The following is a 26,029-nucleotide window of genomic DNA, read 5'->3' as shown; positions in this document are numbered from 1 at the left end:
TCTTTCCAGCCTGCACAGAGCTAAAATCATGAAGAGACTGATGTGCAAAGGTCACACCAGAGAGGCAGGTGGTAACAGAAGGTGACTGACAGCTGGTGAATGAGCGGCTGGTGAGGTTGATAGGCGCAATGAGTGGCCAGCAGGGTGGCTGGTGGAGAGGCATGGTGAGGCAGCCAGTGAGTGAGTGCCCGAGCAGCGGAGTGAGTAAGGTGCCTCTTTACCCCACCTGGGGGGTGCGGGGGGGGGGGGGGAGGAGGTGAACTCTGCAGATGCACTTCTGAACTCTGGGTCTGCATTGACCAAGGACAGCAACTGTGAGCGGGCTGCAGAGAAGGGTCGGGCACGTGAAAGGGCCTTTTGGGTTGCTGAATTTAAGAACCTGAGGGGAAAAGGACACTGCCCAACCTACTTGAGGGTGGGTCTTTTTCTCATGGTTTATATTTATGAACCCTGTTTGTGGTATTTTCCCAAATTAATGCCAAATTACTTCCCTCCTTTTATTAAAAGTTTCTTTTCTACACTCAGACTTTGTGCTTGCGAGTGGGGAAGTATTGCCTTTGAGAGGTACCTTGGGGTGGCGTGTAAATTTACCAGGTTACTGGGTCAGGGCTCGAGCCGGTTCTGTGTTGTATCGATGAAAAGGAACCCCTAGATATTGAACCCAGCCCTGGTGGTTGCTGACTCCACCTGGCAGAGGGTTACATTTACAAGTTTCTAATGTTTCCTTTCCAAGAATCAGTGATAACCAAATACATAGATTTACATATAACATGAGTGTTACCATTTTCTCAGGAATAAATATTGTATAACTAAACTGTCCTGCAGAATGGCTATTTTAAGACATATTAGGGAAGTAATCTTTAAAAAACCCTCAAATATTAAAATGGTAAGTTCCTTGGGGCATGGAGTGTCTTTAATTATAGGAATTATTAAAATAATATTGCATCAATGTCTTGGGATAAATTAAGTTGCCAGTAATCCATTTTTCTTGTTTTATAGCTGTTTTATTTTCCTTGCTCTTCCTTCATTTATAAAACAAATTACATAAGCTCCCACTGCAGGCAGTATAAGTAAATTCTGGAATATATGAATGTCCATGAGGAACAGTTTAAACAGATACAGTGGACATGGTATAGATTTTTTGGAAGAGAAACTGTCCTGGACAGAATGCAAACCTAGCTTATGTACACATAAAAGACTATTTAAAAATATGTATTATATCTGTATTATATCAGTCACAGTATTAAAAGAGGGTTCAAAGGGACTCATAATAAAATCATATGGGGCTGTAGACCCGCCCAGCAGCATTCTGCAGAATTTTACTAAGAGCTACTCGTTATACTGTAGAGGTCAGGTAAAGGCAAAATGGTGTAGTGCCAGACCGTGCGACAGAAAGGTGTTAATTTGCAGAAAATGTGTGGAGGGAAGTTTCTGTGCATCTCTCATGGTCTGGTGCCATGCTGCTTTTGCTAAGGAGTAGCATTTTCTGTCTGTCTGAATGGAAGGACAAGTTGGGAAGGGAGCAAGGTGAGAACTATATACGCCAAGGAGTATGTAGTAGTTGCAGCAGCTGCTGCTATGAGTAACATATGGCAAAATACTACAGGAACCATTCATGGAAGGGAGGAAAACTACATAGGCCAAATTAGGGTAAGCACCTTTCGATGGCAGTGAGAGTTTTGCTTGGCTCTGAGTCTGGGCTGCACGATTTGATACCTTATAACTGGAGAGGAGAAGGTCGCCTATCAATTCACGCCATCTAGAGCGCTGCTTTTGTTGAGGAACAGTATAGAGTGCATTCTGGTTCACTTTGTGTGTGTGTGTATGTGAGAGAGAGAGAGAGCAAGCGAGAGAGAGCAGGGGGCTAGGAGGAGAGGGGACTTGTTGACTACTATGTGACCTTAAAGTGAGATGCTGCTGTGCTACAACTGTAAGTCTCAGTAGCCCTAACACAGGATAACATATGGCTTGCCCTCTTACCCGCGCCCTCCCACAGCATTTGAAGGGCCAGTTCCATTGCAGCCATTCATAGTACCTTATTCCTGTGCCCCATCACCCTATCAGTGTATAGCATGGCTTCCTGTCTTTGCATTCAGCATCAACATCCTCGCCTTCCCTCCCCAGGACTTGGTAATTCATCATACTCCTCTTTGCCCAATCAACCTATGCTTTCCCCATTATCTACAGTCAGCTGAACTCTCACTACCTCTTTGGAGGTTCACGATGCATGCTGGTCCTCCATAAGCCCTCCTCAAGGATGTGTGGGTGTAGTCTTTGTGACACAGTAGCTCCTTGGCCAAGGGGCTCATGTTCTTTGCAAACATCTCTCACCTTGGACCAGACAAGCTCACCAAACCCATGTCTTACAGGATATTTATCCATAAAGAGTAACATGTAAGGTATTTACAGAAAGACGCATAATCATTATGAGATGTATGTAGAAGTAATATTTATGGAATAGCATATTTATAGTGCAAGTATGCTTTATGGACTTGGAGTAAAAATTAGGCACCAGAGGTAGTGTGTCACAATGATGGCCCATTTGGATGGGAGGGGGCATTTGTTACCCTGCCTTGTTTAGCCAGTGAGATACTGCGAGGTTCGATTATCTAGCCTTGCTCCCTCCCAAGACTATCAATGGAAAACCATCTGAGGCAATTACAAACAATAGAAACCACTTGGAGCTGAAAAAGGAACATTACAACAGACAAAGGTTCACACTGTCTGTGAACAGAAACAAAAGCTTGAGGCGGGAGAAACACTTTATATCCATTCACTGAGGGAAACCCCTTTAGCAGCAGGGGGCTTCTTTCAGGAATGTTTGGATCCTGGTTCTTGTGACCAGCCAGCTCTGAAACCAACTAGACTTTGGAGGCAAAGCCCATTTATTATATAGGAAAGATCACTATTGGTAAGTATAGACCCAGGTTTGCATTTTATGATTTTGTTCTGAACTGTAACCAGTTGTTCCCAAAAAGAAAAGGAGTACTTGTGGCACCTTAGAGACTAACCAATTTATTTGAGCATAAGCTTTCGTGAGCTATAGCTCACTTCATCGGATGCATAACGGCTGCTACTCTGAAACCAGTTGTTCCCATCACTTTCTCTCACTTCTAGTTAAATCTTTATTCTTTTTTAAATGTATCTACTTTTGTTTTATTATAAGTGCTGTGTGGTGTACAGGAGTGGTGGTTTAAGGTTAGTTGAGGTATTTGGGTGCAGAGGAGCTGGAATACTTGTGAGTAGCCAGTTTAGTGGACCGGATATCAGAGGGGGACTATTCAAAGGGGCTCAGGGATTGTGGTGCACCTACTGTTACCCTGCAAGGCTAAATTAGGGCTGGCGTAGCCCAGAGGAAAGTGCTTGAAAGGCTGATGGTGTTAGGGAGTTGACACCCAATTACCACAGGAAAGATTCCCTCTTTCTGGAGGCATGGGTAATAGGTGACTCTCAGTCCTGGATGCCCCGAGAACTGTTGCAATGATCTCAGGCTCTGCTCATAACTCCTATTCAAATGTAAGGTTTCAGAGTAGCAGCCATGTTAGTCTGTATTCACAAAAAGAAAAGGAGGACTTGTGGCACCTTAGAGACTAACCAATTTATTTGAGCATAAGCTTTCGTGAGCTACAGCTCACTTCATCCGATGAAGCGAGCTGTAGCTCATGAAAGCTTATGCTCAAATAAATTGGTTAGTCTCTAAGGTGCCACAAGTACTCCTTTTATTCAAATGTAAGTTACATGTCTGAGGTGGACCACAGCTTTATGGTGCAAAGGAACACATACTGAAAAATCAGGTATGACAGATATAACTTATGCATTGGGCCAAATTCTGCCCTCAATTACACCTTGCAAACCCACTGAAGTCAGGTATACCATGGCTGGGTGCAGCATGTGGCCCACTATTTGTATTATAAAGCTTTCATTCATAGTTCTAAGGTGGCACTTGATGATTAAAGAAAAGCTTTTTTGAAGATACCTCCCATTGCCATTTCTGTTCTTTCTGTCAGCTTTCCTGTCATTCTTCTCCAATGAATACTTTTTCTTTTAGTTTCCTGATACAGGTGGTTACCATTTGTAGTTCTATCAATTTCTCTGCCTGCTCTAAGGCAGCTATTATTTATGCCAGTCCCTGCTTATCCTCCTTTTTATTCATTTAGACAAGAACAGCTACAAAACATTTTAAACAGCTTGAGGTAAGGGTTAAGCATAAAGATCACATGTTATCAAGCACAGCTTCAGGATAAATGGGTTAAGTCTGTTCCAACCCAATGTTTAGAAATTGTGTTTTTAATGTGCATTTAATTTGTGCCACTCTTTCAGATGTAAGAAATGTGAAAACACGAGCCAAGTTATAAAGCTATGGCCCATAAAGGGAATCATCTGCAGTAGCTTAAAAGGTACACTGTGCATTTTTCCCCCTTAGTCCTCTTTTGCAGTATCACGTAGAATTTTTAAAAACCTTTTAAAAACAGTGTTTATAACTGTGTATTTTACTGATAGGGTATGTGTCTTTGGTATATGTCTCACCATAGAAGTGTGATTTCAGGGAGTCCTGTATTTATCCTTCAAATAATATTTTTAGAAGTTTTCACATTAAATTAATGGCTGGTTCACAGCCCTTGTTACAAACAATAAATTATCACTACATGTCTTTCTATTGAAATATATTACTTAGCCATTCACGATTTGCCATGGGATGCTCTCCAGATGTGTGGCGTATGAAGTTCTCTGAATTTTTCACTTGAGTGCTATCAAGTTAATCTGTTGTTTAGCTCACCAAAAGAATTGCTGAATATCTACTAAACATCATATGGGTCTGCAGTGATCTGTTGTGAAGCTTTTTCTTTTTTTGGTGCTCTTTCTTCTCTCCATTTCAATGATGATCTTTAACAATACCCCACTGTTGCATTGCTGTACTTTTCCTCCTTCAAAGTATAATTTTATGCTAATCCTTGAGCTGCTGAGGAGGGCATTAGCTTTCAATTGGTTTGCTAGCACAACAACTAAGAAAAAACTTAGTTACTTACAACTTGGATATCGTATAGACATTACCTATTGCTTGCATGGTTTAAACACTTCTTTGAATTTGATAAACATTACAGAATAAGGATGTATGGTTCTTCTGTCCACGATCTCACGATCCAATTGTTGAGAGAACTGAACTTTCATCTCTATGTTGGAATATGGCCCAGATTCTGGATTTCAAAGCAGCTGAAAGGAAGACAATGTTCCCTCAAATCCCAGTTCAAATAATCTCAAAGTCTATGCAAAACACAAATGTCGACCCGGCAGAACATCCCAACTTCCAGAATAACCCACAACGCTTTGAAAACACTCCCAACATATTTCTAAAACTTTTTTTTTTATTGTTGGCAAAATATCCTTTTGGTTGCCATTAGTTTTGTTTAAATCCTTTGGAAATATTCAGCGCTCCATGGTGTATTCAACAGTTCAGAAAAATGGCTCATCATCTCAGCTTAGCTCAGTCTGCATGATTGCTTGTGTACTTAGTTCCCACTTATTTTTTTCAGGTTCACTATCAGACTAGACAGCTCTGTCAACTCGAAAAGACATTCTTTTTTCAAACTATTGATCTCTGGTGCTCTTCCAAATCCTTTAGTATTGGCTCTTAGGATTACTATAATGCTATAATCATTCTGTTAAGGATTCAGATTCGTGGTGGACTAAAAGATGGTAACATCAAAAGGATTGAAATGCCCTTGAAGCAATCAATTTTTGTTCATCAAATACAAATGCTGAGAGGCTGCTTTCAGCTAATAATTTATAACTGAATTAATGACACATGGCTTCCGTCAGTAATGGTCTCTCTCTCTCTCCCTCTCTCTGGGATCTTTTTTTTTTCCTTCTATGATCTGATTTCATATTCTGGGAAAGGAAATCGGAGTGCTAAAGAATTCAATCAGAAATGAGGACTCTCTGAAGTTAAAAGCTTAGTTTCCTTGCTTCAAACTCACAGTGCTGCTGAAATCTTTCTTTCTGTTTTAGCAAACTTGAATTCTTAAACTAATCCCACCCCTTCACTTTTAGTAATATTCCCACTTCTTTCTTGGTTATATGCAAAGCTAGTAGAGTTGTGGGAAATATATTTCAAAAATATAAACACACTTCAAATATGTCCCTGTTGAGTTTGCAGATCTTCCATCAAAAAGCTGTGATTCATGCCAAATTTTTCATGTTACCTAAAATGTCAAAAGATGGATGCAACGTTTTCCCCTTCCTTTCTGAAAACTGCACCACCACCATTTCTGGATGTCAGCAAAATTTTTAGAGAAGCTTTGTGCAGTGTGTTTCAAACTTGGATGGTTGGGTTTCATCTCACGGTCAAAGTCATATTTCTTCCAGTTTCCTGATTACTTGAGCCCACTCCATGTGTTCAGAAGGGCCAGCAAAAACCATTTATAGTCTTGTTATTTCAAGCCTATGTGGAAAGGGGAATATGCCCTCAAAAGATGACAGAGTGCCACATATTCTGGACAGGGATAGGATTAAGAAGACAACACCAGGTAGGGGAGAACTGAGGGATGTTGGGGGGCAAAATCTTTCACAATGGCTTTTGTGGAGGGGGGAATGTTTGGAGATGGAGGGCCATGAGCTTGAATAGGCATCAACATTTTTGGATGCTTTAGATAAACCGAACTCTGAATCTTTTGTTTCCTCATCCCTGGATTTATTACTGTATTTTTCCAACATTGAGGCTGTTCTGCTGTAAACCCTGGAATGTAGCTTTGCTATGGTGAGGTGCTGGTTTCAGAGTGTTTTTATGTATGTAATCTTGGTCAGTTAAAGACGTGGGTTTTTTTAAATTCCCTATATTACTAAAAGCAGACTAAATATTATTTGTGGGACAGGGAAAGAGGAATATGTTTGTGCAGCGGTGGAAGCGTGAAATTCCCTATCTTCTTATGCCCTTGAATCTAAAACAAAACCAATTTATCCTCCCACTTTATTTTTTCATGAAACAGAACAATTGTAGAATTATGCAAGTAGTTTTCATTCAGTTTTGCTTCTTTTTCCACTTGGGAATTGTCCACAGGAAGCTTATAATTTTCTTGAATGTACTATCGGGTGCATAATTGGTATAAATAATCCTTGGGCGGTAGATCATTTACAAAATGTTCAGTGTGAGTATCTGCCATTCAGCATTTAGAATTTGAGATGGACTGATTGGTTTTGGTTGGACACCTAGGACAAGTGGCATATTTCAGTTCCCTGAGCATAATTCTTATAAATTAATGTGACAATCCTCATTCATCCTGCCAGGTAAATTATCCCCAAATATGGACACTCTGTCCCCACTTCTTCCATCCTCAGCCACCTCTTCCACTCTGTTCCTTTTATCCACTTCCCTACTCCTATCTTCCTTCCCACTTCTCCAACACTCATGTTTGTGTATTTATACAGAAACTCATGTTTCTTTCTTTCTTTCTTTCTTTCTTTCTTTCTTTCTTTCTTTCTTTCAACAGGATCAAGTTTTTTTTAATTTAATAATGAAAAGTAAAGAAATACATTCACATTATAAAACCCAACCATCCAAGTTTGAAATACACTGCATAAAGCTTCTCTGAAATTTGTTGAATTTGTTGAATCTCAGACAGAAATCAACTGATCAAATCCTGCAGGTGCTGAATGCCCTCAATTCCCACTGAAGTCAATTACTACTCAACATCTTGCAAGATCAGGTCCTATCTGAATAATGAATGTAGATGAATTTTTATAATACCAAATTATAAATAGATTTTCCAAACTTAAACTATATACATCAAACCAATTCCATACACTATTTATATTACTTGAAAAAAAACTGTGTGTACAGTATTTTTTCAAAACCCTTTAAATAAAACTAGACTTATTCCAAATAAAAGTTACAAAATAACTAAATTATAATAAAAATGAACAATAAAAAAAGCTTTTAAACTAATTGAAAACATCATAACATTAAGCTTTATGACAACCATGGGTTTTTTAAAAGCAGCCAAACATGCAGTCTTTGGCAAGAAACATTTTGTTTTAAAATTCCCTCCCACTGAACATTTAATGCAGTCCAAATGTCTTTGCTGTTGTCTTTTCCCCATCTCAACAGTATTTTTAATTCTTGGTGGGATGAAGGGGCTGCTGGTGGCCCAGTGGCTCATACATGACTCTATAATTTTTTCCGCCAAATAGTCAGTGACTTTCATCTTCATTTCTCTCTCCTGCTGTCCCCTTCACGCCTATCCTCTTTTCAGTGTTTTTAAGGGGATGAGGATAGGTTGCAGGTTAGTCCTCAACAGTGGCATAGCTACGAGTGGGCCCCAACTTTCGGGTGGACAGACTGTGCTAGCTGAGCTTCTCCCCCCGACGCCACGCCTGCTTTCTAGCCCTGGTGCCTCCAGACACAGGGCTTCACCTGCTGAGCTGGGCATGTGCCTGGGGCGGCTCAGAAAATGGCAAGGCAGAGCAGCCGGAGCGTAGCTTTCTGAAGGGTGGGCGCATAGCTCTGTCCTGGATTTTAGGTGCCCAAGTGACACTCTGGGCTGCTGTGGTAGCACTGCACCCCTCCTCAGATTTGGGTGGACCTGGATGCTAAGTGAGTGGGCCACGGCCCACCCAGCCCCGCCTGTGGATGCCCCTGGTCCTCATCTAAAGAACTGTGAAAGAGACCCTGGAGAAATCCCTAGAGGGCCAGAAGATGTACAACAATCCTTGGGTCCTGGGCAACAGAGAACAATGGCTCTTTCTTCAGCGTGTGGTGTTTAATGATAAGGCCCAATGTCTCTGGGCTGTTTTCACTGGTGGTGAGGGGAGGAATCAGATTGTGTATGGTGCACCTGACTGTAGTATCTCTGTGCCTCACAAACATTAATAAATGCATCCTTACAGCAGTGCTTTAACAGAAAGGCACAGCTGGGCACAGATACTGAGCCCCTGATCCTGCAAACACTTGGAAATGCACTTAATTTTATGCATAGGAGTAGTATTCACTTCAGTGGTGCAACTTGCATGCATAAAGTTAAGCTTGTGTTTGCAGGACTGGGGACTAAATGTCTTGCCCAGGATTTCACAGGAAGTTTGCATCAGATCCAGGAGTAGAACCTAGCTCCCATCAATCCTACAATATCTTAAACTGTTCCAAAGGTGGAATCATACATCAAACATTAGGGGAATAAGATGTGTGAATGCATATGACTTGGAGGCATGTTATGAGGGGCATCAACAGGATAAAAAAAGTTGAATGACATACCCCACCCCCCAAATGCTGAGTGATCGCTCCTCTGACATCTTTCTCACTATGACAGTGTTACTAACTAGAGTATTTCAGTGATGACTGAGTCACTTTTAATGTAGCTTACATTAACAAATAACTTAGAGTAAACAGAATACTAACATGGCTATTTATGATTGTTTTTGCATATAAGAGGTTTCAACCCTGTCTTGGCTAGCAAAAAGGTTGTTTTTCATTTGTGCTGGGTCAATCAGATTAGCATAACATGACTGAAAGGCATCATCAATAGTTGGCTATGTTTTAGTCTAATTCCCCCCCAAGCAACAACATTTTTGTTGTCCTGTTGCTGCCCCATCAACCCTGCTGCAAGACTAATCATTCTCACACATAGCTCCACCCTAGGTTTTGTATGTGATTGCACTTTTGGAAGACCTCAAATTACCACACATGTTTAAAATCTGAATTTTTTCAGAAGGTCCGTATTTGCATACACATATGCATGCCTAATTTTTTTATGGCCATTCGCATGCCCATAAACGAGAATTTATGGTTGTAGTGATTGAGCACAAATTAGTCACAAAATGCCCAGGCATTTTTGCGCATGTAGTTGCAGTCCTCACTTTTTGAAAAATCAGAACTCTGACATTATTAATATTTGCAAAGAAACATTAATATTGATGGAGTTCATGTTGAAAAGCAAAAATCTCCTGAGGTTGACTGAAAAGCACATTGCTCTTGAAGAAATTGGAGAAGAGTCTTTCAGGTCTATCAGACTGCCATCCATGTTCATACTTATGTTCTTTGCAAGCCATGCAAAGAACTAGCTTGAACTATTGCTAGGAAGCATGAGATCATGTGATACAGAATCATAGTTGCTAGCCAATGGAAAAAGGCTTGCAATGAATAAATCTTCTTACGAAGTGGAGTTTTCCCATCCCTATCCTAAACAATATAAGGTCAAGTTGTATTGTGGTCTGAAGAATGGCTTATCCCTGGATCTTCTTCATCCAGTAATGGTATTGTAAGATGTGATCACTGATTTGGAATTATTTTGGTTATAAATATTGTGACAAAGTTCCTCCTCTACTTTGGTGGGTCTTGTGCTTATTGGCGGATTTGCTCGCCTTGGAGCTTCACGGCAGCCCTCAGTCTGGCCGTTTTCGTGAACCCACAGTCCAGATCAGCTCCTCCTGTGTCTGACCAGGAGCTGGGAGGTTTGGGGGGAACCCGGGCCTACCCTCTACTCCGGGTTCCAGCCCAGGGCCCTGTGGAATGCAGAGGTCTAGAATGCCTCCTGGAACAGCTGTGCGACAGCTACAACTCCCTGGGCTGCTTCCCCATGGCCTCCTCCCAACACCTTCTTTATCCTCACCACAGGACCTTCCTCCTAGTGTCTGATAATGCTTGTACTACTCAGACCTCCAACAGTAAGCATTCTCACTCTCAGCTCCTAGTGCCTCTTGCTCCCAGCTCCTCACACACATGCCACAAACTGAAGTGAGGTCCTTTTTAAATTCAGGTGCCCTGATTAGCCAGCCTTAATTGATTCTAGCAGCTTCTTGATTGGCAGCAGGTGTTCTAATCAGCCTGTCTGTCTTAATTCTTTCCAGAAAGTTCCTGATTGTTCTGGAACCTTCCCTGTAGCCTTACCCAGGGAAAAGGGACCTACTCAACCTGGGGCTAATATATCTGCCTTCTATCACTCTCCTGTAGCCATCTGGCCCGACCCTCTGTCATATATCCCCCCCGCCCTCTGCTCAACACCATGGGGTTGGGCAACTTGGGACGTCAGGCAGTGTACTCGTGACAAGCCATCTGCATTGCCATGGTGGCTTCCAGCCCGGTGTTGTATGGTGAATTATAAAGGTTGTAGGGACAGGAACCATCTGGTCACCCTTGTGTTCTTCTCTTTATTTCGCTGCATCCACTGGAGGGGTGCATGGTCTGTCACAAGGGTAAACCGTCATCCCAGAAGGTAATAACGTAGTGTTTCCATGGCCCATTTCACAGCTAGGCACTCTCTTTCAACCATGGCATACTTCTACTCTCTTGGGAGGAGTTTCCTGCTGAGGTAGAGGATTGGGTGTTCTTCATCTCCAACCATCTGCGATAGGACAGCTCCCAATCCTACTTCAGATGCATCTGTTTGTAAAATGAATTCTTTGTTGAAGTCTGTGGCTATAAGCCTGGGGTTACTGCAGAGGGCTGTCCATAGATCCATGAATGCTTTCTCTGCGGCATCTGTCCACTTCACCATGTCTGGACCCCAGGCTTTTATCAGGCCTGTCAGGGGACTCGCTCTGGTAACAAAATGGGGAATAGATCGTCGGTAGTACCCCACCACACCCAGGAATGCCCGGACTTGCTTTTTCCAATTTGGCCAGGGCCAATTTTGGATAGCCTCTAGTTTGTTTAGCTGGGGCTTGACCATGCCCCTTCCTACAATGTAGCCAAGGTATTTAGCCTCGGCTAGCCCTATAGCACACTTGGCTGGGTTGGCTGTGAGGCCAGCCCGACTTAGCATGTCTAGAACCACTTCCACCTTTTCTAAGTGGATTTCCCAGTCGGGGGTGTGAATAATCACATCATCCAGGGATGCCACTGCATAACTGGTATGGGGCCATAGGAGCTTGTCCATAAGATGCTGGAAGGTGGCAGGTGCCCCATGCAGTCCAAAAGGAAGAACTGTATACTGAAACAGACCCTCCACCAGCTGTTCCCTTCACCAGCTCTGCGAGGGCCCCTCCCCTGACCCCCAGGGCATACGCCCAGGTGGCGGCAGCCCCCCCGCCTGCCACTACATCATATCTCCCTCCCACCACCTCTGCTACCATCTGTAGCAGCCGGGACCCCTTCCCCACCTTGACCAGGAAGCACGGTGTCCGTTGCATCCTGGTGCCCACCTCGCCCCACGTGGAGACCTACATGCAGGCATTGGCGAGGGTGGTGGGGCCCATGGCCATTGTGGCAGCCTCCAAAATGTATGGAAAGGTTGTCTTCTTTTTAGCATCGGAGGCCACCACCCAGGAGGCGGTGGAGAAGGGCCTGGTGGTAGTGGGGGGTGTTCATCCTAGAGTTGCTAGAGGACCTGGGCGTCCGACTAGTCCTGACCTCTGTCCCTCCCTTTCTTCCCAATTTTGCCCTGTTACCCATCCTCTCTACCCTGGGGAAACCCATTTCTGTTGTTAGCCCTCTCCCACTGGGCAGCAAAGACCCCGCCCTCCATCACGTCCTCTCATTCCCCCGACAGGTGCAGCTTCAACTGCCGCCGGCAGCGCGCGATGGAGATGTGCTCAAGGGGTCATTCCTGGTCCCTTACCAGGGGGCCCATTACCAGGTGCATTATTCTATGGGGGAGGCTGGTGCTACCTCTGCCGTGCGATGGCGCACGTCCAGAGGGTCTGCCTCTTGGCCTGGCAAGGAGGGGCATCCGGGACCCCCAAGCCCTGGCAGGGTGCCGACCCTGTCATCGCCGGTGCCCCTGGCTGCCTGCCGCCTGAAGCCACCCCTCCTCCTTCCCAGCCCACCGCTGCTCCTGCTCAGGCCCAAAGGGCACCTCCCCCCCTAAGCCCAGACAAGCGGGAGAGCCCTGCCTCCGCTGCATGCAATCTGGAGGAGCCTGTGGAGGAGGGTGCGGCAGGGATACCGTTGGGCATAGGAGAGGGCCCACCCCAGGGGGAATCTTCCCTCCCTTGCATTGGCCCACCATTACCTCCCCATGTCCCTGAGCCATTGCCCCTGCCCACCGACCTGACCTCTGCTAACCAGCCCCCAGATGATGCCATGGAGGGCTGGGCCCTAGTACAGGGGAAGTGGGAAGGCTCAAGCTCTGCTCTTTCCATCCAATGTAGAGGCCCCCCAGAAGACCAAGAAGGGGGGCACTTCTGCCTTGCTCACAGGTGCGTTCCATCCACCAGCACCAGCTGGGGAAGACATGGCAGCACTGGAGTGTAGTATTGCCCCTCCATGGGAGTCCCTTCCCTTCGAGGCCCCTGATAGAGCCCCTCCTTCCCCGTTACCATGTGAAGCCCCTGTGAGCCCTGAGGTGACCGTCGCTTTGGGTGCCTGTTGGGAGAACCCCGGGGTGACAGAAGGCAATCTCCCCTCCCTTTACTAGGAGATCGAGGCCCTGGGTCTGACCCAGGTCACCCAGGTGGAGGACAATGCTCTGCCAGCAGGCCTCAACCTAAGCGACCTCATCCCGGTCCCCCTTTCCTCATGCTCCCTCCCCTTGACTGCTGCTTCTGCTCCCGCCTCCGAGGGTCCCCTGGGCTCCTCCATCTGCCCGGCCACAGGTGGCACACCGCTGAAGGCTGCTGAGCCTACTGAGGCGACGGCCGGTGCCATGTGGCTGGGACCCGAGTCCCATGGGGTATCCCTCGTAGGTGTGGGGCAACCGACCTTCTTCGCAGGCGGGGACCCCACTGCAGACTGTCCACCTTCCGATGCTGTGGCTCCACACCATCCATGGAGCCAGAGCCCGGCAACATTGGGGGTCTCCTTCCCCCCCTTCCAAGATCCCTGAGTGTGACCAAGAGGGGCAGCCTCCCAGTGGCCCAGCTACTGGGACCCAGGATCCTGCCTTTGTCCCTCTCCCTACCCCTACTCCTGACCCCTGCCCTGCCTCTACTCTTGATCCCTGCCCTGCCCCTGATGCCAACTTCGTCCTTATCCTGTCCACCTCCCGTGATGCCATTGCTGCCCCTAGGGCCGTCACCTCCTCGTTCCCAGAGGATAACCCCCAGGGAGCGGCCTCTGTATTTCTCTGTACCGACCCACCAGGGGCTGCTATCTTCCCTCCACTGCCCCCAACTGAGATGGGGTTTGAGGCGTGCCGCGTGGCGCTGGCCCATCGGGGGCCACGTTGGGGGTCCGCTCCTTGTCTGCCCGTCTCAGTGGGCCACGGGGCTGTGTCAGAGGCCCCTCCAGAGGATAGCCGGGGGCCAGTAACCATGGCTCCCCATACACTGTGAGAAGAGCTGCGGGAATTCCTTGAAGATGTCTGCGGCTCCCATCATAAGGTGCAGCTCGCTCTCCAGTGATGGGGGAATTTTCATCAAATCCTCTGGGCCGCGAGGACCCTCATGGGGGAGGGTAAAAGGACCGGGAAGCAGGGCGCCACAGCCTACCAGCGGGTCCGCCTCTTCTGTGATTCCTTACTCGCCTATGGGGTAGGTCACGGTTTGTTGCATGGCCTGAAGGGGGCCGTGAGCAACCCTGCCAGTGAGGCTCCCCCCCCAGCCCTCCTTGTGGCACCTATCTTCATCACAACATTGAACACCCGGAGCTGTAGGATGGGTCTCCGCAGGTCCCAGGTGCTCTCCTTCCTTCAGGAGGGGGGTACTCTGTGGTTTTCCTGCAGGAGACCCATACGGATCCGGCCGCCGAAGACACCTGGCAGCTGGAATGGGGGGACAGGGTCTACTTTAGTCATCTCACAGTTCGTACGGCTGGAGTGGCGAACCTGTTCTCCTCCAACCTACGGCCCGAGGTGCTGAGGGTCGCCGAGGCTGTGCTGGGCCGCCTGTTGTACCTCCGGATCCGTATGGAGGGGCTTGTGGTCAACCTTGTTAATGTCTATGCCCCAACATCGGGCCCGGAGCAGCTGCATCTCTATCAACAGGCATCCACGTTCCTCGGCACCTTGGATCTTCACGAGTGCCTGGTCCTGGGCAGGGACTTTAACACCACCCTCGAGGAGTGGGACTGCTCGGGGACCGAGCAGTGCCCGGCCGCCGCGGACGTCCTCTGAGGGATAGTCGAACATCACTCCCTAGTGGACGTCTGGCACGACCACAACCCAGACGACATCTCGACGTTCACCTTTGTCCGGGTGGAGGCCCATTGGTCACACCACTCCCGGTTGGATCGCATCTATTTATCATGCTTCCACCTTTCACGGGCCCACTCTTCCAGCATCCGGCTGGCCCCGTTCTCTGATCATCATCTAGCCACTGTGACGGCCTCTCTCTGTGTGGAGAGGCTGGGGCCGGCCTATTGGCATTTCAACAACAGCTTGTTGGAGGATGTGAACTTCGTGGCGTCCTTCTGGGAGTACTGGCTGGCCTGGCGAGGGCAGCGGCCTGCCTTTCCCTCAGCACGGCGTTGGTGGGACCTGGGGAAGGCACGCACCCGGTTCTTCTGCTGTGAGTACACCCGGGGCGCCAGCTGCTGGAGGGATGTGGCGATAAAGCAGTTGGTACGGGAGGTCTTAGAGCTGGAGAGGCATCTGGCCGCCAGCCCCGAGGATCTACCCCTCTGCAGAGCGTGCTGGGAGAAGCAGGAGGATCTCCGGGCCCTTGAAGACCATCGGGCCCAGGGCGCCTTTGTTTGATCCCGCATCTGTCTCCTTCGGGAGATGGATCGCATCTCCCGCTTCTTCTATGTCCTGGAGAAAAGAAGGGGGGCCAAGAAGCACATCACCTGCCTTCTGGCAGAGGACGGCACCCCCCTCACGGATCCGGTGGAGATATGCGGGAGGACCAGGACTTTCTAAGCAGACCTTTTCTCCCTGGATCCGACCGATCCTAACACCTGCAGAGTGCTCTGGGACGAACTCCCAACGGTCAGCACAGGCGACTGAGACCAGCTAGAGCTGCCTCTCACTCTGGCCAAGTTCTCGGAAACCCTCCGCAGCATGCCCACCAATAAATCTCTGGGCATGGATGGGCTGACCGTGGAGTTCTACCGCGTGTTCTGGGACATCCTCGGCCCAGATCTAGTCACCATCTGGGCTGAGTCTTTTCAGGGTGGGGTCCTCCCTCTTTTGTGCAGGCGAGCCATGCTCGCCTTATTGCCGAAGAAGGGAGACCTCCGCGATTTATGAAATTGGTGTCCCGTCTCGCTCCTCAGCACGGACTACAAAGTCATAGCAAAAGCCATCTTGCTTCAGCTAGGGTCCATGCTGGTGGACGTGATCCACCCAGACCAGACCTACACCATCCCAGGCTGCAGCATCCTTGACAACCTTTTATCTGGTCCGGGACCTCTTGGAACTCGGGTGTAGCGATGGTCTGTCTCTCGCCCTCCTGTCTTTGGATCAGGAGAAGGTGTTTGACAGGGTGGACCATAGGTATCTCCTGAACACTCTGCAAGCGTTTGGCTTCGGACCCCAGTTTGTGGGTTTTCTCCGGGCACTGTATGCCTCTGCAGAGTGTCTGGTCAGGCTCAACTGGACCCTGACCGAACCGGTCAGCTTCGGGCGAGGAGTATGGCGGGGGTGCCCCCTCTCGGGCCAGCTGTACGCTCTGGCAATCGAGCCTTTCCTCTGTCTCCTCCATAGGAGGTTGACGGGGTTGGTGCTGCGGGAGCCGGAGCTGCAGCTGGTCCTGTCAGCGTACGCCAACGACATGCTCCTTGTGGTCCAGGACCCGGGCGACTTGGCGTGGGTGGAGGCTTGCCAGGCCATCTATTTGGCAGCCTCCTCTGCCCGGGTCAACTGTGTCAAGAGTTCTGGCCTGGTGGTCGGGGACGAGTGGCAGACGAGCTCCCTCCCACCTGCGCTTCAGGCCATCCAGTGGAGCGCGGGTCCGCTGCTCTATCTCAGCATTTACCTTTCTGCCATGCATCCATCTCCGCCAGAGAACTGGCAAGATTTAGAGGGCAGGGTGATAGAGCAGCTCCGGAAATGGACAGGACTACTCCAGTGTCTCTCCCTTCAAGGGAGAGTGCTGGTGCTTAATCAACTAGTCCTGTCCATGCTCTGGTACCAGCTCAACACCCTGGTCCCAGCCCTGGGTTTCCTGGCCAACCTCCGGACATCGATTCTGGAGTTCTTCTGATCAGGACTACACTGGGTCTCTGCGGGGGTTCTCCATCTACCTCTGGAGGATGGAGGGCAGGGTTTGAAGTGTCTACACACTCAGGTCCATGTCTTCCGCCTCCAGGCCCTGCAGAGGCTCCTTTATGGTGCAGGTAGTCCGGCGTGAAGCATACTGATGAATGCCTTCCTGCGCTGCTTCTGAGGGCTCCTATATGACGGGAAGCTCCTTTATCTCCATCCGAGAGGTCTTCCGCAAGACCTCTCAGGCTGCCGGTCTTCTACCAGGACCTCCTACGGACCTGGAAACTGTTCTCAGCGACCAGGTCTGTGGCGGCCACTGTGGGGGCAGATCTCCTCGCAGAGCCCCTGCTACACAACCCCCAGCTCTGTGTGCAGGTGGTGGAGTCCCCCTTGGTGTGGCAGAGGTTGGTCCTGGCAGAAGTCACAAGAGTTGGAGACCTCCTGGACTATGACCAGGGAGACTAGCTGGATCCCCTGACACTCGCTCAGCACATGGGGCTCTCCAGGCCTCGTACTTCCCGGCACTTACTTCAGAAGGTGAGGGGCGCTTTGCCGCCCGCTGCTCAGGTTTACCTCAACCGGTTCCTGCACAAGGGCATGCCCCACCCACTCTCCACCCCAGGCCCTCTGGACCTTTTCATCGGGCCTCTGCCCCGTGGACCCACCTGACCCCCCCCGCACCTTCACTGTGAGCCGGCTGCCACCTCTAGAGGGTGAGGAGCCCTGGTGGGCCAGCCTATACTCTACCCTGGTCCTGAGGCCTGCTGGGGATACCAGTTGGTGGCTCCTCCAGGGGGCAGTGAGCACAGGCGTGTATTTGGCATGGTTCACCCTATCCTGGACACCTTCCCCTTTTGCGGTGTGAGGGAAACCCTGGCACACATTTACTTAGAGTGTGCCAGGCCGCAGCCCCTATTCCGTCTCCTCTTAGACATTTTGTTAACATTTTGGTTGCACTTTTCCCCTCACCTTCTTATTCATGCACTCCCTATCTGTGGCCCCACAAAGTTGCAGGACCTCCTGATCAACCTCCTCCTGGCCCTGGCTAAAATGGCCATTTATAAAACCAGGGTGGGGAGGTTGGCCGATGGAGTCTCCTGTGAGACCGCCTATTTCCAATCCTCCGTCCATTCACGTATCCGGGCAGAGTTCCTCTGGGCGGCGTCCACTGACTCCCTTGACACCTTTGAGGAGCAGTGGGCGCTGTCCGGGGTTCTCTGCTCGGTGTCCCTCTCTGGTTCCCTTCGTTTGACCCTTTGACCACACTCCTGTCCCTGTTATTTCATTAGTTGTTCCCTGTACTCATTTGGTTTCCAGGTCCTGTGGATCCCCCTCTTAGACCCCGGGGGGTGGGGGGGTATCCTTTAGCAATGGGTTTGCCCGCCCATTTCCCGGATCCCAATAGGATCACTCTCCTGTAGCCATCTGGCCTGACCCTGTCACACTATTCTTAAAAAATACACTCAGAAGGATAGGCTATGAGTCAAATCCTGAAGTGTTTACTCAGGCAAAATTTCTTTGACATGAATGAGGATTTAAAGTGAATAAAGTTTGAAGAATTTGTAAGCAGTGTCAGGATGAGCTCCACCCTGACATCTGGTGGTGAGGTGTGGCAAGTTGTGGAAAAGAACTTCAGGGGCCGATCTCATTTGCATAGGCACACCCACCACACCTAGAATGAGACCATAGCTGCCCAAATGGTCACTTTGGCTGCTGTGGGATCCCCAGTGTCTCTGTTATTGGGGCAGAAAGAATAAATTGTTATTACCCTGATTATGGGAACTGTGCTTGGAACTGTATGTGGCCTTTTGTTATGATGGAGGGATTCACCATCAACTAAGTAGCACTCGCTAGGCAAGGGTCATGGGTTCCAAAACTGTGTGAATAGAGAGAGGCTGGGGACAAGTATTAATACTTGGTGGTATGGGCCCCTTGGTGAGGGCCTTACATGCTAATTGCACTTCCTCCTCTCTCCACTGTGGAATATCAGAGCTAATTTTGATTTCATTAGAAGCCTAGTTATAGGCTGCTGAGCTCATTTTGGGCTGACAGTGCACCAGCACTGGGGCTCCCCTACTACAAGCTGAATTCACCTAAGAGCTGAAATCACTGAGTGTTGTGTTAAGTAGTGGGGGAGCCTGAAGATATATTGTGGCACAGTTTGCGGGACGGCTGGAGTGCCTTGCGGACCGGCTGGTGAAGCAGTTCGACGCGGAGCAGTTTGTGGATGGTAGGAGCTGCTTGTGGGCCGTGGAGCTGAGTGAAGGAGTTCGTGGGGCGGCTGGCAGAGCGGAGAGCAGCTGAGCGAAGGAGTTCGTGGGGCGGCTGGCAGAGCGGAGAGCAGCTGAGTGAAGGAGTTCATGGGGCGGCTGGCAGAGCGGAGCACAGCTGAGCGAAGGAGCTCGTGGGGCGGCTGGCGGAGCGGAGCGCTGCTATGGAGCTATGGGGCGGTCAGCTTCAGATCATGTAAGGTGCCTCTTACCCCCGTCCCATTTCCACCCAGGTTGGGAGGTAAACCTCCGCAGATAAACTTTCGAACTCTGGGGCTGCCCTGACCAGGGACAGAGACTTTTGGGGCATTGGACTTTTGGGACTTTGGGTGATTTGGGGTTGCTGGACTCAAGAACCAAAGGGAAAAGGGCATGCCCCAATTTGCTTGGGGTGGGTTTTTTTTTTGCTCATGGGTTGTGTTATGAATCCTGTTGGTGGTGTTTCCCCAACATAATGCCACATTGTTTCTCTCTGTTATTAAAAGGCTTTTGCTACACTCAGACTATGTGCTTGCGAGAGGGGAAGTATTGCCTCTTGGAGGCGCACAGCGGGGGTGGTATATATTTGTCCCAGGTCACTGGGTGGGGGCTTGAGCCGGTTTGCATTGTGTTATTCGAATGGATCCCCTAGATATTGAACCCGGCCCTTGTTGCTGCCAACTCTGACGGGCAGAAGGGTTACAAATTTATTTATCAGTAATATTATTTATTACTAATATTGCAGTAGTGTTAGGAGGCCAACTAGCTCAGGGGCCCCCAATGTGCTAGGCACTGTACAAATATGTAGTGAATGTGGTCCCTGGCTCAAAGATCTTACAATCATTTGAATTACTATTAACAAAACTGTGCTAGTCGTATTCAGCCACAAGTGAGCATATTTCAGTGAGATTTGCCCAATATGTATGAGCGCAATATTATCAAAATATTTAAAAACATAGCAGATGAGGTAATTAATAGAAAAATATAATGGTCCTTTATAGGTTTGCACTGTTTCTGATTTGGGTAGAAGCCAAGGTATAGTATTAATCCCAACTCAAGGGGAGACTCCTGGTGAGACTCCTAAACACCTAAAACAGAAAGATTCAACAAAAGCATCAGTATTTTTATTTTTTCCATTTATACTGAAATGAGGTCCAGGAGGTGATGTCATTTTCTGTCATGTGAGATATGATCACTTGGGTTAACCTGAGCAATTCATGTGTGCCTTGCATTTTCTCACCAGTTAATAGAAACGGACATGTTCTATTCCAGCCCGCAGTCTAGAGAATGCCTCTGAAAGTCAGCTGAGCTCAGGACTTAAATCCACTGCTGGTAGCATTTTAATGACAACCAACAACATGGGGCTGATTTTCAAACTTGCTTGCATTTGCTCCAGGTTATTTTTTTAAGGATTTCTTCACAAAGAACTCATTCATTTGTAGCTTTCTATTGATTTTTCCACAACTGATGTGAAGTAGAATAATCTTTTAGGCTCTTTCTTTAGCTGCATTTCCCAGTGTTTTCTTCCATTAATCTTTGTAAACTCAGATCTTTCTGAGACTAAGGTAGTGTGTTTGCTATCCCTCTTTGCCATCTGATATTTATCTAGCTGTGATTGTGGCACTGTTGGTGTTTCTGAAACAATCTTAGCTTCCCCAGCTACCTTTTTGCAGGTGCATTTTCCTTTCTTAAAGAAGTTTTGATGTCTTCATTTAGAATAGTTGTAATATTTTCAGTATTTGGCTACTGATGGCTCTTAAAACTAGCATGCTGGAGTGCTACTGATATTGTGTATGTCACCTTTGTGCCATTAAGTTGTTCTATTGTGTACATAGTTCTCAGTCCTCTTCCAGAATTAAAATAGAAAAGCTGGAAAAAAAGATGCTCTCTTAAAAAGTAAGAGCTTTTGCTGCCCAGTTGACTATTTCAAACAAACATTTAAAGCTACAAAATGCAAAAAGAATCTGCAATTACAACACTATGGGGTCTGATCTTGCTGTCAGTGAAGTCAGAGGGAGTTTTGCCGTTGACCATAATTGGAACAGTCTATTTCCTAAATCTTAGCCAAAGTTCAAACCATCAGACTATAGCACTTTAAATGTGGTTTAATTTCTCAGTATGAAAAAGACACTAGATGAAGCTTAGGCATTTACAAGCCTCTAATTTTTCATTAGAGGTAGGAAAACCCTGCAATTTTGCTTGTTTTTCTAATGTATATATTGAAACTTGTCTTAGGCTACCACCCAAAGGTCCATTAAAAATGGGTTGCTTAGAAGAGCTGGCTTTCAACTGAAGGTTGAACAAAATTGTAACCTTTGGGATACTTTAAGGAGGTTTCAGAGTAGCAGCCATGTTAGTCTGTAAACGCAAAAAGAACAGGAGGACTTGTGGCACCTTAGAGACTAACACATTTATTTGAGCATAAGCTTTTGTGAGCTACAGCTCACTTCATCGGATGCATGCAGTGGAAAATACAGTGCGGAGATTTATATACATAGAGAACATGAAACAATGGGTGTTACCATACACACTGTAACGAGAGTGATCACTTAAGGTGAGCTATTACCAGCAGGAGAGCGGGGCGGGGGGAAACCTTCTGTAGAGATAATCAAGGTGGGCCATTTCCAGCAGTTGACAAGAACGTCTGAGGAACAGCGGGGGAGGGAGGGGGAATAAACATGGGAAAATAGTTTTACTTTGTGTAATGACCCATCCACTCCCAGTCTTTATTCAAGCCTAAATTAAGGAGGTTGTTTAAATGTGGGAGTAGCCTATTGGATGTGGTCCTTAGTGGAGGTTTTATGTAGCACATAGAAATCTATTCTCTCAACACAGATCGCTGGCACTTTCTCCTGTTCTTTTTTGACTACAGAAGGTACGTTCTGGCACAAAAGTTCACCTGCAAGCTTAATTAAAATAAAAGGGGGAAAAACAAAAGTGGTATTTTGGGAATGACTGACCTTAAATAATTGAAAATATCAAAGGTTCAGGTAATCTGGCTCACAGTTAGATTTGTGGATATTTTATAGCTTGACCCATTTCCCTGTGCTATCTATTTTCAGTCTTTGGGGAGCCTTTTGAAAACAAAAATAACATTTATAATATGATTTTGATGCTTAAGGCTTTCTTTCTGTCTTAGAGATGCCAAACACAATCAGACTCAGAACAAATTTCATGCTAGATAGTACCTGTTAGTCAGTCATGCCACAGGTCCCCCCTTCCAAGCATGCAAAAGTTCGTATATTCTGCTGGCCTAAGAGCAGTCCGACTTCAAACACATTGCCTACTGATCAAAATGCTTATTTCTACACAACATGCCGATTAACACCCAGCTGGCTCCTCAAACTGGAGAGAGAAATAATGTTGCTATGTGAGTGGAGAAGAACATAAAGCTGCTCGTATTGTAAATTTTGGAAGCACATACACACCTTTTGTTTTGTTCTGGGGGAATGCTCAAGTGGTGTTCTGGGTTTGAGATCCAACTTGTGTGGATGCAGTTTTATAGAAGTAGACGTATAGCTGACAGATTCTGTATAATCATATTAGTAAAACTACTGTTGTCACTTACTTTAAGGTCTGTACCTTTATCCTTTCTGTTGGGTTTAAGCCCAAAGGGTCCTATTTGTGGGCAGACTGTTCCTATATAAACTTGAATCTCAAGGCTGGGGATGAGGGGTTTGGGGTGTAGGAGGGGGCTCAGGGCTAGGGCAGAGGGTTGGGGTGTGGAGTGAGGGATGTGGGGTGGGGCCTGGGATGAGGGGCTCACAATGCAGGAGGGGGCTCAGGGCTGGGGTAGAGGGTTAGGGTGCAGGGGGATGAGGGCTCTGGCTGGGGCTGAAGGGATTGAGGTGTGGGAGGAGCTCAGGGCTTGGGCAGAGGGTTGGGGTTCAGGGAGGTGAGGGCTCTGGCTGGGGGTGTGGGCTCTGGGTGGGGTGGGGCTGAGGATGAGGAGTTTGGGGTGCAGGCAGGCTGCCCCAGGGGTGGGGCCAGAGAGGAGGACTCCCCCCAGCCCTCTTCCTGCTAGCAGCAGTGAGCTCCCAGGAAGGGGTCCCCCTCTCCCCAAAGGCAGCACACTCACCTTGCACCACTGTCACTGCACATGCTCCTAGGGCCCCTCTCAGGTCCAGGAAGCCCCCTTGCCTCCCCTGCGGTGGGTGTCGGGGGCGGGGGGCTGCCATCACATGTGCGCCTCCTCCCCTGCTACTGCCCCTCACTGTAGCCTCATTGGGGGTGGGGGGTGGGGCTGCGCCTTGCCCAGCGTGGGGCAGGAGTGGTGACTGTGGACAGGAGGGGGCCTTGTGCTGGTGGAGAGTCCCGCTTGAAAAGGGAAGGGTCTGAGGCGGAAGGGCAAGGGCAGGGTCAAACTGCCCTGGCACTAGTGGATGAGGGGCAGTAGGACCCTGCGACCAGTTGATTCTGGGAGCCAGCAGAGTGGTGGCAGCCCAGAGCTTCAGGGGAGAGGCAGGGACACCGGGACCCAGGGAGGCGTGCGGGGGCAGCAAGTGGGAGCCGGGGGACACTCGGGGGAGGTGCGGGGGGTAGCAGGCAGGACCGGGGGAGAGACCTGGCCCCAAACGTTGATGGTGCTGGGCCCCTGGGCCCTGAATATTGCTGGAGCCCGGGCACCATGGGCCCATACAACTCGCGGCCCCTGCCCACTGATTTTAATATGGCAATATCAGGCTCTTAATAAATATAGTATAAAATGTAGCATTTGAAGTCAATTCTGCTCTGACTTACATCTTCTGTGAGCCCAATTAGAATAAGTCAGTCCAGAATTTGGACCTTTGTATTAAGTGGCAGAGATGTCATCGAGTTATGCAAGCACATGATTTGGAGACAGGAACTTGAGTTCTTGGGGGCAGATGTACCAGCTGAGAATGTGCCCTTTTATTCCTGCTCTGACACTACCTTATTTGTTGGCCTTGGATAAGTCACTTTTTCTCTCTGTCTTTTCCTCCCTCTGTAAAAATAGGGGTGATAATGCCTACCTACACCACCAAGGTGTTGTAAGCTAAGTTTAACATTTGCGCATAATTAACATTGTAAAGTATTTTGAAGATGCTAAATGTTATTATGACTTACTCTACACCCTCTGTACCCAGGAACAGGCAAATGCTATTTGTCTTTTTTGAAATATAACCTCAAATGTGCAGTCAGTCTTAGCTGCCTGTATGAAGCAGTGTCATTTTGAATCTTTACGGGGATGAGTACTATACATCAGAGGTACCAGTCTGGCAATCACATGCAACATATTTTTTCTGAGTCAGTAAAATATTGATGAGTTAAGTGCTAACGATCTAGGTGTGTGCAATGAAGCATAAATGACTCACACATTAACCAAAAATCTCTACACGCGCCTGCTTACCTTTGTGAGAAGTATGACACATAGCAATTGGCAGAATTTTGTCAGGGGGAAATGTGCTGCAAAATAAGTAATTTTTAAAAGGTCAGTTTTGCAAGCTGAACAAAAGATAAACTAGCAAATGGCAACTGGCCATCTGGCAAAGCTTTAAAAAAAAGTCCAACAGAGAGATTCCCACTCTTGGGAAGTAGTGCACACATTTATATGTTACTCTCTTTAATGTGCAAGTCAGAAATGTGCTGTTCCTCACAGAAGCAAAAATTCCCAAGATACTATTTAAATATCATGTGCAATTAAGAATCTCTGAGGAGCAGCTTAGGGGATAATGAAACAAACTGATTTGAAAAGATAGTCACGACGAGCACTGAGGGAGTCCTTGCTCTGATACTCTGGATTATTTATGGACTATGAGGCCAAATTTACAGGTGATTTGAATGCCCTTGTAAGTAACACATGTGTAGGTGAGAACAAATGGGTGTAGCTACAGCAAAGCGGCAAAGTGGTAAGGCTGCATTAGGGAAAGCAGCAGAAGGCTGTGAGATGGTATAACATAAGTAGCCCTGTCTCTCATGACATTGTATCGTACACTGTTTTGTTAATTGCTTTTCCTTCTGCAGCTCCCTACTTGATTCTTCAGTAGAGCACTGATGCTTTATTTGTGATGTCACATCAATTTCTGCAACAACAGGCTCCTGTCACTGACTGAAGAGAGCAGGCATGGTCCTGGAAGTCCCCACACAAGACACTCTTTTTAAAGTCATTGGCAGAGCTGTGATCTGAATGCTCACCGGTCCAAACTGTATAACTTTATTGCAGGATCCAGCAAAAAGAGTAGATGGGTTGTCAAAACCCTTATTCAATTTTAAAAAAGAAAGAAAAAAAAGAATAATAACCAGAAAGGGAATAAGGATGATGTTTAGCCAATGGCCATATAAATGGCTTCTTGAATAATAGTTGTCTTTTTTTCAAATTTGCACCAGTGTCAGAACCCCACTAGTCTGGAGAAGAGAAGACTGAGAGGGGACATGACAACAGTCTTCAAGTACATAAAAGATTGTTAAAAGGAAGACAGAGAAAATTTGTTCTCTATAACCTCTGAGAATTGGACAAGAAGCAATGGGTTTAAATTGCAGCAAGGGCGGTTTAGGCTGGACATTAGGAAAAACTTCATAACTGACAGCGTGTTTAAGCATTGGAATAAATTGCTTAGGAAGGTTGTGGAAGCTCCATCATTGGAGGTTTTTAAGAACGGGTTAGACAGTCACATGTCAAGGATGGTCTAGATCAGTGGTTCTCAAACTAGGGCCACCACTTGTTCAAGGAAAGCCCCTGGTGGGCCGGGCCAGTTTGTTTACCTGACAAATCTGCAGGTTCAGCTGATCGCAACTCCCACTGGCCGCGGTTCGCTG

The sequence above is a fragment of the Caretta caretta genome, chromosome 3, assembly GCF_965140235.1.
Source record: "Caretta caretta isolate rCarCar2 chromosome 3, rCarCar1.hap1, whole genome shotgun sequence".
NCBI lineage: Eukaryota > Metazoa > Chordata > Testudines > Cheloniidae > Caretta > Caretta caretta.
Note: the sequence above shows the minus strand (reverse complement) of the source record.